At 47.7% G+C, this 15,043-nt stretch overlaps 1 long non-coding RNA gene across 1 annotated transcript in view; it reads right to left on the bottom strand.

Annotated features, from left to right (window-relative positions):
* Window positions 1–14,685, bottom strand: part of LOC134988685 (uncharacterized) — a 33,407-nt gene extending 18,722 nt beyond the window's left edge. Inside the window, exon 1 of the long non-coding RNA XR_010194091.1 lies at window positions 14,319–14,685. This is a non-coding gene — a long non-coding RNA (uncharacterized LOC134988685). The remainder of the gene's footprint in view (window positions 1–14,318) is intronic.
* Window positions 14,686–15,043: the final 358 nt, after the last annotated feature.

Below are 15,043 nucleotides of genomic sequence, written 5' to 3'. Positions count from 1 at the left end.
GGGACTAGGTTGTTACAGTATAGCTGCCACAGACAGGACTAGGTTATTACAGTATAGCTGCCACAGACAGGACTAGGTTATTACAGTATAGCTGCCACAGACAGGACTAGGTTATTACAGTATAGCTGCCACAGCCGGGACTAGGTTATTACAGTATAGCTGCCACAGCCAGGACTAGGTTATTACAGTATAGCTGCCACAGGCAGGACTAGGTTATTACAATATCGCTGCCACAGACAGGACTAGGTTATTACAGTATAGCTGCCACAGCCGGGACTAGGTTATTACAGTATAGCTGCCACAGACAGGACTAGGTTATTACAGTATAGCTGCCACAGACAGGATTAGGTTATTACAGTATAGCTGCCACAGATGGGACTAGTTTATCACCGAATAGCTGCCACAGCCGGGACCAGGTTATTACAGTATTGCTGCCACAGACAGGACTAGGTTATTACAGTATAGCTGCCACAGCAGGGACTAGGTTATTACAGTATAGCTGCCACAGACAGGACTAGGTTATTACAGTATCGCTGCCACAGCCAGGACTAGGTTATTACAGTATAGCTGCCACAGCCGGGACTAGGTTATTACAGTATAGCTGCCACAGCTGGGTCTAGGTTATTACAGTATAGCTGCCACAGCCGGGACTATGTTGTTACAGTATTGCTGCCACAGATGGGACTAGGTTATTACAGTATAGCTGCCACAGCCGGGACTAGGTTATTACAGTATAGCTGCCACAGCCGGGACTATGTTGTTACAGTGTTGCTGCCACAGATGGGACTAGGTTATTACAGTATAGCTGCCGCAGCCGGGACTAGGTTATTACAGTAAAGATGCCACAGACAGGACTAGGTTATTACAGTACAGCTGCCACAGCCGGGACTAGGTTATTACAGTATAGCTGCCACAGCCGGGACTATGTTGTAACAGTATTGCTGCCACAGCCGGGACTATGTTGTTACAGTATTGCTGCCACAGATGGGACTAGGTTATTACAGTATAGCTGCCGCAGCCGGGACTAGGTTATTACAGTAAAGATGCCACAGACAGGACTAGGTTATTACAGTATAGCTGCCACAGCCGGGACTAGGTTATTACAGTATAGCTGCCACAGCCGGGACTAGGTTATTACAGTAAAGATGCCACAGACAGGACTAGGTTATTACAGTAAAGATGCCACAGACAGGACTAGGTTATTACAGTATAGCTGCCACAGCCGGGACTAGGTTATTACAGTAAAGATGCCACAGACAGGACTAGGTTATTACAGTATAGCTGCCACAGCCAGGACTAGGTTATTACAGTATAGCTGCCACAGCCAGGACTAGGTTATTACATTATAGCTGCCACAGAGAGAACTAGGTTATTACAGTATAGCTGCCACAGCCGGGACTAGGTTATTACAGTATAGCTGCCACAGACGGGACTAGGTTATTATAGTATAGCTGCCACAGACGGGACTAGGTTATTACAGTATAGCTGCCACAGCCGGGACTAGGTTATTACAGTATAGCTACCACAGCCGGGACTAGGTTATTACAGTATAGCTGCCACAGACGGGACTAGGTTATTACAGTATAGCTGCCACAGCCGGGACTAGGTTATTACAGTATAGCTGCCACAGACAGGACTAGGTTATTACAGTATAGTTGCCACAGCCGGGACTAGGTTATTACAGTATAGTTGCCACAGCCGTAACTAGGTTGCTACAGTATAGCTGCCACAGACAGGACTAGGTTATTACAGTATCGCTGCCACAGACAGGACTAGGTTATTACAGTATAGTTGCCACAGCCGGGACTAGGTTATTACAGTATAGCTGCCACAGCCGTAACTAGGTTGTTACAGTATAGCTGCCACAGACAGGACTAGGTTATTACAGTATCGCTGCCACAGACAGGACTAGGTTATTACAGTATCGCTGCCACAGACAGGACTAAGTTATTACAGTATAGCTGCCACAGACAGGACTAGGTTATTACAATATCGCTGCCACAGACAGGACTAGATTATTACAGTATACCTGCCACAGCCAGGACTAGGTTATTACAGTATAGCTGCCACAGACAGGACTAGGTTATTACAATATCGCTGCCACAGACAGGACTAGGTTATTACAGTATACCTGCCACAGCCAGGACTAGGTTATTACAGTATAGCTGCCACAGACAGGACTAGGTTATTACAATATCGCTGCCACAGACAGGACTAGATTATTACAGTATAGCTGCCACAGCCGGGACTAGGTTATTACAGTATTGCTGCCACAGATGGGACTAGGTTATTACAGTATCGCTGCCACAGCCGGGACTAGGTTATTACAGTATTGCTGCCACAGATGGGACTAGTTTATCACCGAATAGCTGCTACAGCCGGGACCAGGTTATTACAGTATTGCTGCCATAGATGGGACTAGGTTATTACAGTATAGCTGCCACAGCCAGGACTAGGTTATTACAGTATCGCTGCCACAGCCAGGACTATGTTGTTACAGTATAGTTGCCACAGCCGGGACTATGTTGTTACAGTATAGTTGCCACAGCCGGGACTATGTTGTTACAGTATTGCTGCCACAGATGGGACTAGGTTATTACAGTATAGCTGCCACAGCGGGGACTAGGTTATTACAGTACAGCTGCCACAGCCGGGACTAGGTTATTACAGTATAGCTGCCACAGCCGGGACTAGGTTATTACAGTATAGCTGGCACAGCCGGGACTATGTTGTTACAGTATTGCTGCCACAGATGGGACTAGGTTATTACAGTATAGCTGCCGCAGCCGGGACTAGGTTATTACAGTACAGCTGCTACAGCCGGGACTAGGTTATTACAGTATAGCTGCCACAGCCGGGACTATGTTGTTACAGTATTGCTGCCACAGATGGGACTAGGTTATTACAGTATTGCTGCCACAGATGGGACTAGGTTATTACAGTATAGCTGCCACAGACAGGACTAGGTTATTACAGTATAGCTGCCACAGACGGGACTAGGTTATTACAGTATAGCTGCCACAGACAGGACTAGGTTATTACAGTATAGTTGCCACAGCAGGGACTAAGTTATTACAGTATAGCTGCCACAGCCGGGACTAGGTTATTACAGTATAGCTGCCACAGCCGGGACTAGGTTATTACAGTATAGCTGCCACAGACAGGACTAGGTTATTACAGTATAGCTGCCACAGATGGGACTAGGTTATTACAGTATAGCTGCCACAGACAGGACTAGGTTATTACAGTATAGCTGCCACAGACAGGACTAGGTTATTACAGTATAGTTACCACAGCAGGGACTAAGTTATTACAGTATAGCTGCCACAGTCGGGACTAGGTTATTACAGTATAGCTGCCACAGCCGGGACTAGGTTATTACAGTATAGCTGCCACAGACAGGACTAGGTTATTACAGTATAGCTGCCACAGATGGGACTAGGTTATTACAGTATAGCTGCCGCAGCCGGAACTAGGTTATTACAGTATAGCTGCCACAGACAGGACTAGGTTATTACAGTATAGCTGCCACAGCAGGGACTAGGTTATTACAGTATAGCTGCCACAGCCAGGACTAGGTTATTACAGTAGAGCTGCCACAGACAGGACTAGGTTATTACAGTATAGCTGCCACAGCAGGGACTAGGTTATTATAGTATAGTTGCCACAGATGGGACTAGGTTATTACAGTATAGCTGCCACAGCCGGGACTAGGTTATTACAGTATAGCTGCCACAGCCGGGGCTAGGTTATTACAGTATCGCTGCCACAGACAGGACTAGGTTATTACAGTATAGCTGCCACAGACAGGACTAGGTTATTACAGTATAGCTGCCACAGACAGGACTAGGTTATTACAGTATAGCTGCCACAGACAGGACAAGGTTATTACAGTATCGCTGCCACAGACAGGACTAGGTTATTACAGTATAGCTGCCGCAGCCGGGACTAGGTTATTACAGTATAGCTGCCACAGACAGGACTAGGTTATTACAGTATAGCTGCCACAGCAGGGACTAGGTTATTACAGTATAGCTGCCACAGCCAGGACTAGGTTATTACAGTAGAGCTGCCACAGACAGGACTAGGTTATTACAGTATAGCTGCCACAGCAGGGACTAGGTTATTACAGTATAGTTGCCACAGATGGGACTAGGTTATTACATTATAGCTGCCACAGACAGGACAAGGTTATTACAGTATAGCTGCCACAGCAGGGACTAGGTTATTACAGTATAGCTGCCACAGCCAGGACTAGGTTATTACAGTAGAGCTGCCACAGACAGGACTAGGTTATTACAGTATAGCTGCCACAGCAGGGACTAGGTTATTACAGTATAGTTGCCACAGATGGGACTAGGTTATTACAGTATAGCTGCCACAGCCGGGACTAGGTTATTACAGTATAGCTGCCACAGCCAGGGCTAGGTTATTACAGTATCGCTGCCACAGACAGGACTAGGTTATTACAGTATAGCTGCCACAGCCGGGACTAGGTTATTACAGTATAGCTGCCACAGCCAGGGCTAGGTTATTACAGTATCGCTGCCACAGACAGGACTAGGTTATTACAGTATAGCTGCCGCAGCAGGGACTAGGTTATTACAGTATAGCTGCCACAGACAGGACAAGGTTATTACAGTATAGCTGCCACAGCAGGGACTAGGTTATTACAGTATAGCTGCCACAGCAGGGACTAGGTTATTACAGTATCGCTGCCACAGACAGGACTAGGTTATTACAGTATCGCTGCCACAGACAGGACTAGGTTATTACAGTATAGCTGCCGCAGCCGGGACTAGGTTATTACAGTATAGCTGCCACAGACAGGACTAGGTTATTACAGTATAGCTGCCACAGACAGGACAAGGTTATTACAGTATAGCTGCCACAGCCAGGACTAGGTTATTACAGTATAGCTGCCACAGCAGGGACTAGGTTATTACAGTATAGCTGCCACAGCCAGGACTAGGTTATTACAGTATAGCTGCCACAGCCAGGACTAGGTTATTACAGTATAGCTGCCACAGACAGGACTAGGTTATTACAGTATAGCTGCCACAGCAGGGACTAAGTTATTACAGTATAGCTGCCACAGCCAGGACTAGGTTATTACAGTATAGCTGCCACAGCCAGGACTAGGTTATTACAGTATAGCTGCCACAGACAGGACTAGGTTATTACAGTATAGCTGCCACAGCAGGGACTAGGTTATTACAGTATAGCTGCCACAGACAGGACTAGGTTATTACAGTATAGCTGCCTCAGACAGAACTAGGTTATTACAGTATAGCTGCCACAGACAGGACTAGGTTATTACAGTATAGCTGCCACAGACAGGACTAGGTTATTACAGTATAGCTGCCACAGCAGGGACTAGGTTATTACAGTATAGTTGCCACAGCTGGGACTAGGTTATTACAGTATAGCTGCCACAGCCGGGACTAGGTTATTACAGTATAGCTGCCACAGCCGTAACTAGGTTATTACAGTATAGCTGCCACAGCCGGGACTAGGTTATTACAGAATAGCTGCCGCAGCCAGAACTAGGTTATTACAGTATAGCTGCCGCAGCCGGAACTAGGTTATCACAGTATAGCTGCCGCAGCCAGGACTAGGTTATTACAGTATAGCTGCCGCAGCCGGGACTAGGTTATTACAGTATATAGCTGCCGCAGCCAGGACTAGGTTATTACAGTATAGCTGCCGCAGCTGGGACTAGATTATTACAGTATAGCTGCCTCAGCCGGGACTAGGTTATTACAGTATAGCTGCCACAGAGAGGACTAGGTTATTACAGTATAGCTGCGTAGCCGGGACTAGGTCGTTGCAGTATAGCTGCCGCAGCCGGGAGTAGGTTATTACAGTATAGCTGCCGCAGCCGGGACTAGGTTATTACAGTATAGCTGCCACAGACAGGACTAGGATATTACAGTATAGCTGCCACAGAGAGGAATAGGTTATTACAGTATAGCTGCGTATCCGGGACTAGGTTATTTCAGTATAGCTGCCACAGACAGGACTAGGTTATTACAGTATAGCTGCCACAGGGAGGACTAGGTTATTACAGTATAGCTGCCGCAGCCGGGACTAGGTTATTACAGTATAGCTGCCGCAGCCGGGACTAGGTTATTACAGTATAGCTGCCACAGGGAGGACTAGGTTATTATAGTATAGCTGCCGCAGCCGGGACTAGGTTATTACAGTATAGCTGCCACAGCCGGGACTAGGTTATTACAGTATAGCTGCCACAGAGAGGACTAGGTTATTACAGTATAGCTGCCACAGAGAGGACTAGGTTATTATAGTATAGCTGCCGCAGCCAGGACTAGGTTATTACAGTATAGCTGCCGCAGCCGGGACTAGGTTGTTACAGTATAGCTGCCACAGAGAGGACTAGGTTATTACAGTATAGCTGCCGCAGCCGGGACTAGGTTATTACAGTATGGCTGCCAGGACTAGGTTATTACAGTATAGCTGCCGCAGCCGGGACTTAGTTTTTACAGTATAGCTACCACAGCTGGGACTAGGTTATTACAGTATAACTGCCGCAGCTGGGACTAGATTATTACAGTATAGCTGCCTCAGCCGGGACTAGGTTATTACAGTATAGCTGCCACAGACACGACTAGGATATTACAGTATAGCTACCACAGGGAGGACTATATAATTACAGAATAGCTGCGTGGCCGGGACCAGGTCATTGCAGTATAGCTGCCGCAGCCGGGACTAGGTTATTACAGTATAGCCGCCGCAGCTGGGATTAGGTTATTACAGTATAGCTGCCACAGAGAGGACTAGGTTATTATAGTATAGCTGCCGCAGCCGGGACTAAGTTATTACAGTATAGCTGCCCCAGCCGGAACTAAGTTAATACAGTAAAGCTGCCGCAGTCGGGACTAAGTTATTACAGTATAGCTGCCGCAGCCGGGACTAGGTTATTACAGTATAGCTGCCGCAGCCGGGACTAGGTTATTACAGTATAGCTGCCACAGTCGGAACTAGGTTATTACAGTATAGCTGCCACAGCCGGGACTAGGTTATTACAGCATAACTGCCACAGTCGGGACTAGGTTATTACAGTATAGCTGCCGCAGCTGGGACTAGGTCAGACGGGACTATGTTATTACAGTGTAGCTGCCACAGCCGGGACTAGGTTATTACAGTGTAGCTGCCGCAGCCGGGACTAGGTTATTACAGTATAGCTGCCGCAGCCGGGACTAGGTTATTACAGTATAGCTGCCGCAGCCGGGACTAGATTATTACAGTATAGCTGCCACAGCCGGGACTAGGTTATTACAGTATAGCTGCCACAGAGAGGACTAGGTTATTACAGTATAGCTGCCACAGAGAGGACTAGGTTATTATAGTATAGCTGCCGCAGCCAGGACTAGGTTATTACAGTATAGCTGCCGCAGCCGGGACTAGGTTGTTACAGTATAGCTGCCACAGAGAGGACTAGGTTATTACAGTATAGCTGCCTCAGCCGGGACTAGGTTATTACAGTATAGCTGCCACAGACAGGACTAGGATATTACAGTATAGCTACCACAGGGAGGACTAGGTTATTACAGTATAGCTGCGTGGCCGGGACTAGGTCATTACAGTATAGCTGCCGCAGCCGGGACTAGGTTATTACAGTATAGCTGCCGCAGCCGGGACTAGGTTATTACAGTTTAGCTGCCACAGAGAGGACTAGGTTATTACAGTATAGCTGCCGCAGCTGGGACTAGGTTATTACAGTATAGCTACCACAGCCGGGACTAGGTTTTTACAGTATAGCTGCCACAGAGAGGACTAGGTTATTACAGTATAGCTGCCGCAGCCAGGACTAGGTTATTACAGTATAGCTGCCCCAGCCGGAACTAAGTTATTACAGTATAGCTGCCGCAGCCAGCACTAGGTTATTACAGTATAGCTGCCAAAGCCGGGACTAGGTTATTACAGTACTTGGTGACTCATCGCGCCCTAAGGTCGCTCTTCACACCGTCGCAAGGGGCTACACCCCCTTAACCGCCGCACACATTTCTGGAATGCAATATTTGTATTACATGGAGTATTACCTGCATTCCTAGTTTTGGTTAGTGGTTAAATATTGCACGACAAAAGGGCGTCCGATGGGGAAGGGGGCGTAGCCGTTTTGTGAGTGGGGGCTGCGGATGGGGAGGGGGTACGGAGGTGCTGTGGGTGGGGCAAGGGTAGGTGTGGAGCTGTTGTGGATGGGGGAGGGGTCCCGGAGGCACTGCGAGTGGGGAAGGGGCAGGTGCCGCGGGTGGAGTAGGGGGTCCAGAGGCGCCGCAGGTGGGGGTGGGGCATGTGAGGGGATGTGGCGGATAGGGAAGGGGGTCCATAGGCATTGTGGGTGGTAGAGAGGTGGGTGTGGGGGTGGCGCCGGTGGGGTAGGGGGTCCGGCGACCCAGCGGGTGAGGGAGGGTTGGGTGCGGTGGTTTTTACATGCAGACACTGGCACACTCCCCCCCATCCCCCCCCAAAAAAGACAATACAATCCTCTGTGACAACCACCCCACCCCCCACTTCCAAACAGTGTGAAGTACAGCCTCTGTCTCCCACACCACAGCTCACAGCCGCCACCCCCAAGACAATGCTGGCATGGTGACACACTAATCTAGATGCCAGTTCCGCCTGTCTGAAGCCCTCTCTCGCCCCCAGAATACTGCAGCAAATAGCAAAGTCTCACCTCACCCCCCCCTAAACCCCCAGGCGCAGACAGCATACTCCAGTCCTCACCCCACTACATGCTGCCCTCGGGACACACTACTCTACTTCCCGGCAACAGGTGGCACATTCTCCGGCCCCCAGCCATAGAGAGCACACTGAGAGGAACTCCCCATCTCCTGTAAGCTGCAGCCGCTGAAGGGAGGCGTCCACAGTCAGTGCAATGGCAGGCGCCGAGGGGAGAGCGGGTCCCGGGAACTTGCAGCGGCCGGGTGAGTGTGTGGGTTGCCGGGCGGGGGAGCTCCGTGACAGCCGTCGGCCGGGCGCTGGGTGGGAGAGCGGGTCCCGGGAAGTTAAAGGCGGCGGCTGAGTGAGCGGGTGGAGGGGCGGGGGAGCTCCGTGACAGCCGCACAGCCGTCGGGCAGGTGCTGGGTGGGAGAGCGGGTTCCGGGAAGTTGCAGCCGCCGGGTGTGTGAGCGGTGGAGGGGCGGGGGAGTTCGGTAGAGTGTGTGTGGGTGCCCCGAGACTGTCGCCCCTGCTATAATCCGGCTATGCCTGCCCTCCATAGACTATGTGACTGCATTTAGGGGTTTGGCCAGATCTGTGACTCTGACTCCGCCCAGCGTTACTGCCAGGCACAGAGTCACAGATTTGGGCTATTATATAGGAGATAGCTGCTGCAGCCGGAACTAGGTTATTACAGTATAGCTGCCGCAGCCGAGACTGGGTTATTACTAGTGATGAGCGGGTTCGGTTCCTCGAGATCCGAACCCCCCTGAACTTCACCCATTTTACACGGTTCCGAGGCAGACTCGGATCTTCCTGCCTTGCTCGGCTAACCCGAGCGCGCCCGAACATCATCATCCCGCTGTCGGATTCTCGCGAGATTCGTATTCTATATAAGGAGCAGCGCGTCGCCACCATTTTCACTCGTGCATTGGAGATGATAGCGAGAGGACGTGCAGCGTTCTCTCAGTTGTGTTCAGTGTGCTGCAAATATCTGTGCTCAGTGTGCTGCAAATATCTGTGCTCAGTGTGCTGCAAATATCTGTGCTCAGTGTGCTGCAAATATCTGGGCTCAGTGTGCTGCAAATATCCTTGCTCAGTGTGCTGCAAATATCTACGTTCTCTGCCTGAAAACGCTCCATATCTGTGCTGCATTGTAGTATATAGTAGGAGGACAGTGCACAATGTTGCTGTGACCACCAGTATATATATAGCAGTACGGTACAGTAGTCTACTGCTCTGCCTCTGTGTCGTCAAGTATACTATGCATCCATACCTGTGCTGCATTTTAGTTGTGCGCAGTATATAGTAGGAGGGGACAGTGCAGAATGTTGCTGTGACCGCCAGTATATATATAGCAGTACGGTACAGTAGTCCACTGCTCTATCTCTGTGTCTTCAAGTATACTATGCATCCATACCTGTGCTGCATTTTAGTTGTGCGCAGTATATAGTAGGAGGACAGTGCAGAATTTTGCTGACCACCAGTATATATATATAGCAGTATGGTACAGTAGTCCACTGCTCTACCTCTGTGTCGTCAAGTATAATATGCATCCATACCTGTGCTGCATTATAGTTGTGCGCAGTATAAAGTAGGAGGACAGTGCACAATGTTGCTGTGACCACCAGTATATATATAGCTGTACGGTACAGTAGTCCACTGCTCTACCTCTGTGTCGTCAAGTATACAATCCATCCATACCTGTGCTGCATTTTAGTTGTGCGCAGTATATATAGTAGGAGGACAGTGCACAATGTTGCTGTGACCACCAGTATATATATAGCAGTACGGTACAGTAGTCCACTGCTCTACCTCTGTGTCATCAAGTATACTATGCATCCATACCTGTGCTGCATTTTAGTTGTGCGCAGTATATAGTAGGAGGGGACAGTTCAGAATGTTGCTGTGACCACCAGTATATATATAGCAGTACGGTACAGTAGTCCACTGCTCTACCTCTGTGTCGTCAAGTATACTATGCATCCATACCTGTGCTGCATTTTAGTTGTGCGCAGTATATAGTAGGAGGGGACAGTGCAGAATGTTGCAGTGACCACCAGTATATATGTAGCAGTACGGTACAGTAGTCCACTGCTCTATCTCTGTGTCGTCAAGTATACTATGCATCCATACCTGTGCTGCATTTTAGTTGTGCGCAGTATATAGTAGGAGGGGACAGTGCAGAATGTTGCTGTGACCGCCAGTATATATATAGCAGTACGGTACAGTAGTCCACTGCTCTATCTCTGTGTCGTCAAGTATACTATGCATCCATACCTGTGCTGCATTTTAGTTGTGCACAGTATATAGTAGGAAGGGACAGTGCAGAATGTGGCTGTGACCACCAGTATATATATAGCAGTACGGTACAGTAGTCCACTGCTCTACCTCTGTGTCGTCAAGTATACTATGCATCCATATCTGTGCTACATTTTAGTTGTGCGCAGTATATAGTAGGAGGGGACAGTGCAGAATGTTACTGGGACCACCAGTATATATATATATATATATATAGCAGTACAGTACAGTAGTCCACTGCTCTACCTCTGTGTCGTCAAGTATACTATGCATCCATACCTGTGCTGCATTTTAGTTGTGCGCAGTATATAGTAGGAGGGCACAGTGCAGAATGTTGCTGTGACCACCAGTATATATATAGCAGTACGGTACAGTAGTCCACTGCTATACCTCTGTTTCGTCAAGTATACTATGCATCCATACCTGTGCTGCATTTTAGTTGTGCGCGGTATATAGTAGGAGGGGACAGTGCAGAATGTTGCTGTGACCACCAGTATATATATAGCAGTACGGTACAGTAGTCCACTGCTCTACCTCTGTGTCGTCAAGTATACTATGCATCCATACCTGTGCTGCATTTTAGTTGTGCGCAGTATATAGTAGGAGGGGACAGTGCAGAATGCTGTTGTGACCACCAGTATATACATAGCAGTACGGTACAGTAGTCCACTGCTCTACCTCTGTGTCGTCAAGTATACTATGCATCCATACCTGTGCTGCATTTTAGTTGTGCGCGGTATATAGTAGGAGGGGACAGTGCAGAATGTTGCTGTGACCACCAGTATATATATAGCAGTACGGTACAGTAGTCCACTGCTCTACCTCTGTGTCGTCAAGTATACTATGCATCCATACCTGTGCTGCATTTTAGTTGTGCGCAGTATATAGTAGGAGGGGACAGTGCAGAATGTTGCTGTGACCACCAGTATATATATATATATATATATATATATATATATAGCAGTACGGTACAGTAGTCCACTGCTCTACCTCTGTGTCGTCAATTATACTACAAAAGTTCCGTAAAATGACCCAAAAATCAAAATTAAAAGCGTCTGATGAGAAGCGTAAACTTGCCAATATGCCATTTACGACACGGAGTGGCAAGGAACGGCTGAGGCCCTGGCCTATGTTCATGGCTAGTGGTTCAGATTCACATGAGTATGGAAGCACTCATCCTCTCGCTAGAAAACTGCAGTGCCACTCCTAGATGGGCCAGGTGTTTGAGTCGGCCACTTGGGTCGCTTAGATTAGTCACACAGCTACCTCATTGCACCTCTTTTTTTCTTTGCATCATGTGCTGTTTGGGGACTATTTTTTAAATCTGCCATCCTGTCTGACACTGCAGTGCCACTCCTAGATGGGCCAGGTGTTTGTGTCGACCACTTGGGTCGCTTAGCTTAGTCACACAGCTACCTCATTGCACCTCTTTTTTTCTGTGCATCATGTGCTGTTTGGGGACTATTTTTTAAATCTGCCATCCTGACTGACACTGCAGTGCCACTCCTAGATGGGCCAGGTGTTTGTGTCGGCCACTTGGGTCGCTTAGCTTAGTCACACAGCTACCTCATTGCGCCTCTGTTTTTCTTTGCATTATGTGCTGTTTGGGGACTATTTTTTTTTTAATCTGCCATCCTGTCTGACACTGCAGTGCCACTCCTAGATGGGCCAGGTGTTTGTGTCGGCCACTTGGGTTGCTTAGCTTAGTCACACAGCTACCTCATTGCACCTCTTTTTTTCTTTGCATCATGTGCTGTTTGGGGACTATTTTTTAAATCTGCCATCCTGTCTGACACTGCAGTGCCACTCCTAGATGGGCCAGGTGTTTGTGTCGGCCACTTGGGTCGCTTAGCTTAGCCATCCAGCGACCTTGGTGCACCTCTTTTTTTCTTTGCATCATGTGCTGTTTGGGGACTATTTTTTAAATCTGCCATCCTGTCTGACACTGCAGTGCCACTCCTAGATGGGCCAGGTGTTTGTGTCGGCCACTTGTGTCGCTTAGCTTAGTCACACAGCCACCTTGGTGCACCTCTTTTTTTCTTTGCATCATGTTCTGTTTGGGGACTATTTTTTTTAAGTGCCATCCTGCCTGACACTGCAGTGCCACTCCTAGATGGGCCAGGTGTTTGTGTCGGCCACTTGGGTCGCTTAGCTTAGTCATCCAGCGACCTCAGTGCAAATTTTTAGGACTAAAAATAATATTGTGAGGTGTTCAGAATAGACTGGAAATGAGTGGAAATTATGGTTATTGAGGTTAATAATACTATGGGATCAAAATGACCCCCAAATTCTATGATTTAAGCTGTTTTTGAGAGGTTTTTGTAAAAAAAAACCCGAATACAAAACACACCCGAATCCGACAAAAAAATTTCAGGGAGGTTTTGCCAAAACGCGTCCGAATATAAAACACGGCCGCGGAACCGAATCCACAACCAAAACACAAAAACCGAAAAATGTCCGGTGCACATCACTAGAATTAAGTGAAGGTTCTGGAGTGGCCATCTCAGTCTCCTGACATCAATATCATTGAGCCACTCTGGGGAGATCTCAAACGTGCAGTTCATGCAAGACAGCCCAAGAATTTACAGGAACTGGAGGCTTTTTGCCAAGAAGAATGCGCAGCTTTACCATCTGAGAAAATAAAGAGCCTCATCCACAACTACCACAAAAGACTTCAAGCTGTCACTGATGTTAAAGGGGGCAATACATGGTATTAAGAACTGGGATATGTAAACTTTTGATCAGGGTCATTTGGGTAGTTTCTGTTGTCATTATGATTTAAAAAGAGTAAACACAGTTGTTTGACAATAAATGGCTTCACCCAACCACTAACCATGAGTGACAGAAAAGTTTGTGAGTTATCATTCATATTCTCTGACAAATGGCCAGAAAATCACATATTCTGCTAGGGTATGTAAACTTATGAGCACAACTGTATTACAACACTCTACACATGTATGTTTACAAGTGCTTAGCAGCCCCCGTCCCCTGCACAAGGTAGTCAGTCCTGCACCCACAATTCCGCAGCCTGATGATCAGCAATGCATCAGGAGGAAAAAAATTTTTTAAAAAATCTCAGCTTTGCCGATTCTGTTTTTGGACAGATTGGGGAATCAAGATATTTAAGCTTGTTTACACTTGTGTTGGGGGATCGGGAATTTGGGGCAATTCATTGCTAATGTATGGGGGCTTTTATTCTGGGATCCATTGGCCTACAGCCACGGAGTATAAACCCCACCCTCACAGCAACAAGCCGCAGCCCCTTTCTGGCCCCTCTGTGGTTCTGTGGTGAGGAATAAATGAGAGTTAGTGATATAATACACTACGATACTTACCCTGTACATGCAGCGTATAATTAGCTGTTATTATAGTTGTTCCCGTTGATCGCCTGGTGACAATGACCATATAATCTCCAGCATTCTCCCTGGTGACATTATATAGGGTCAGATTCCCATCCACAGATACATTATAGTTATGAAATGATGCACTGTTCTCTATAGTCACTGTACAGTTTTTATTGTAAGCCAGTCTGTATTGTGCTGATGAATAGGACTCAGGCTGCGCTGTTACATCTCTGTATCTCCAGTCAAACACATCACATTTCTGCGGGTCCTGATGATGTATAGTCACTGTGTGTCTCATGCTGAGGGTGATGTTGGATCCAAGACGGGCGATGATGATCTCTCTCAGGTCACCGGGAGATTCTCCTGCACACAGAGAGAGAACATGTTACACTATAGGATAATGTGTACATACTGTAAGTATAATATATACAGTACCCCTGAGCTGTGCTGATCTCGTATTCTCCCAGCAGTGATCACTGATCTTACGTTAGCATTTTTTATAATGAAATAAAATGTAAAATACTGGGGGGCGTGGCTTGTGGCCTGACTGGGAGGACGTGTACCTGGAGAGCTCCTGCTAGAATAAATCCTTATAACCCCTTTCCACAGCCATAACCCTGCCTGTCTCTCCCCTATACCTTCCCACAGCAGCCCTTGCTAACTTGTGCATCTGGGGAGTGAGCTGCGGAGCCGGAGCACAGGCCTGTCCTGTGCTT

The sequence above is a fragment of the Pseudophryne corroboree genome, chromosome 2, assembly GCF_028390025.1.
Source record: "Pseudophryne corroboree isolate aPseCor3 chromosome 2, aPseCor3.hap2, whole genome shotgun sequence".
In the NCBI taxonomy this organism is placed as follows: domain Eukaryota; kingdom Metazoa; phylum Chordata; class Amphibia; order Anura; family Myobatrachidae; genus Pseudophryne; species Pseudophryne corroboree.
Note: the sequence above shows the minus strand (reverse complement) of the source record. Positions and strands in the feature narration are given on the sequence as shown.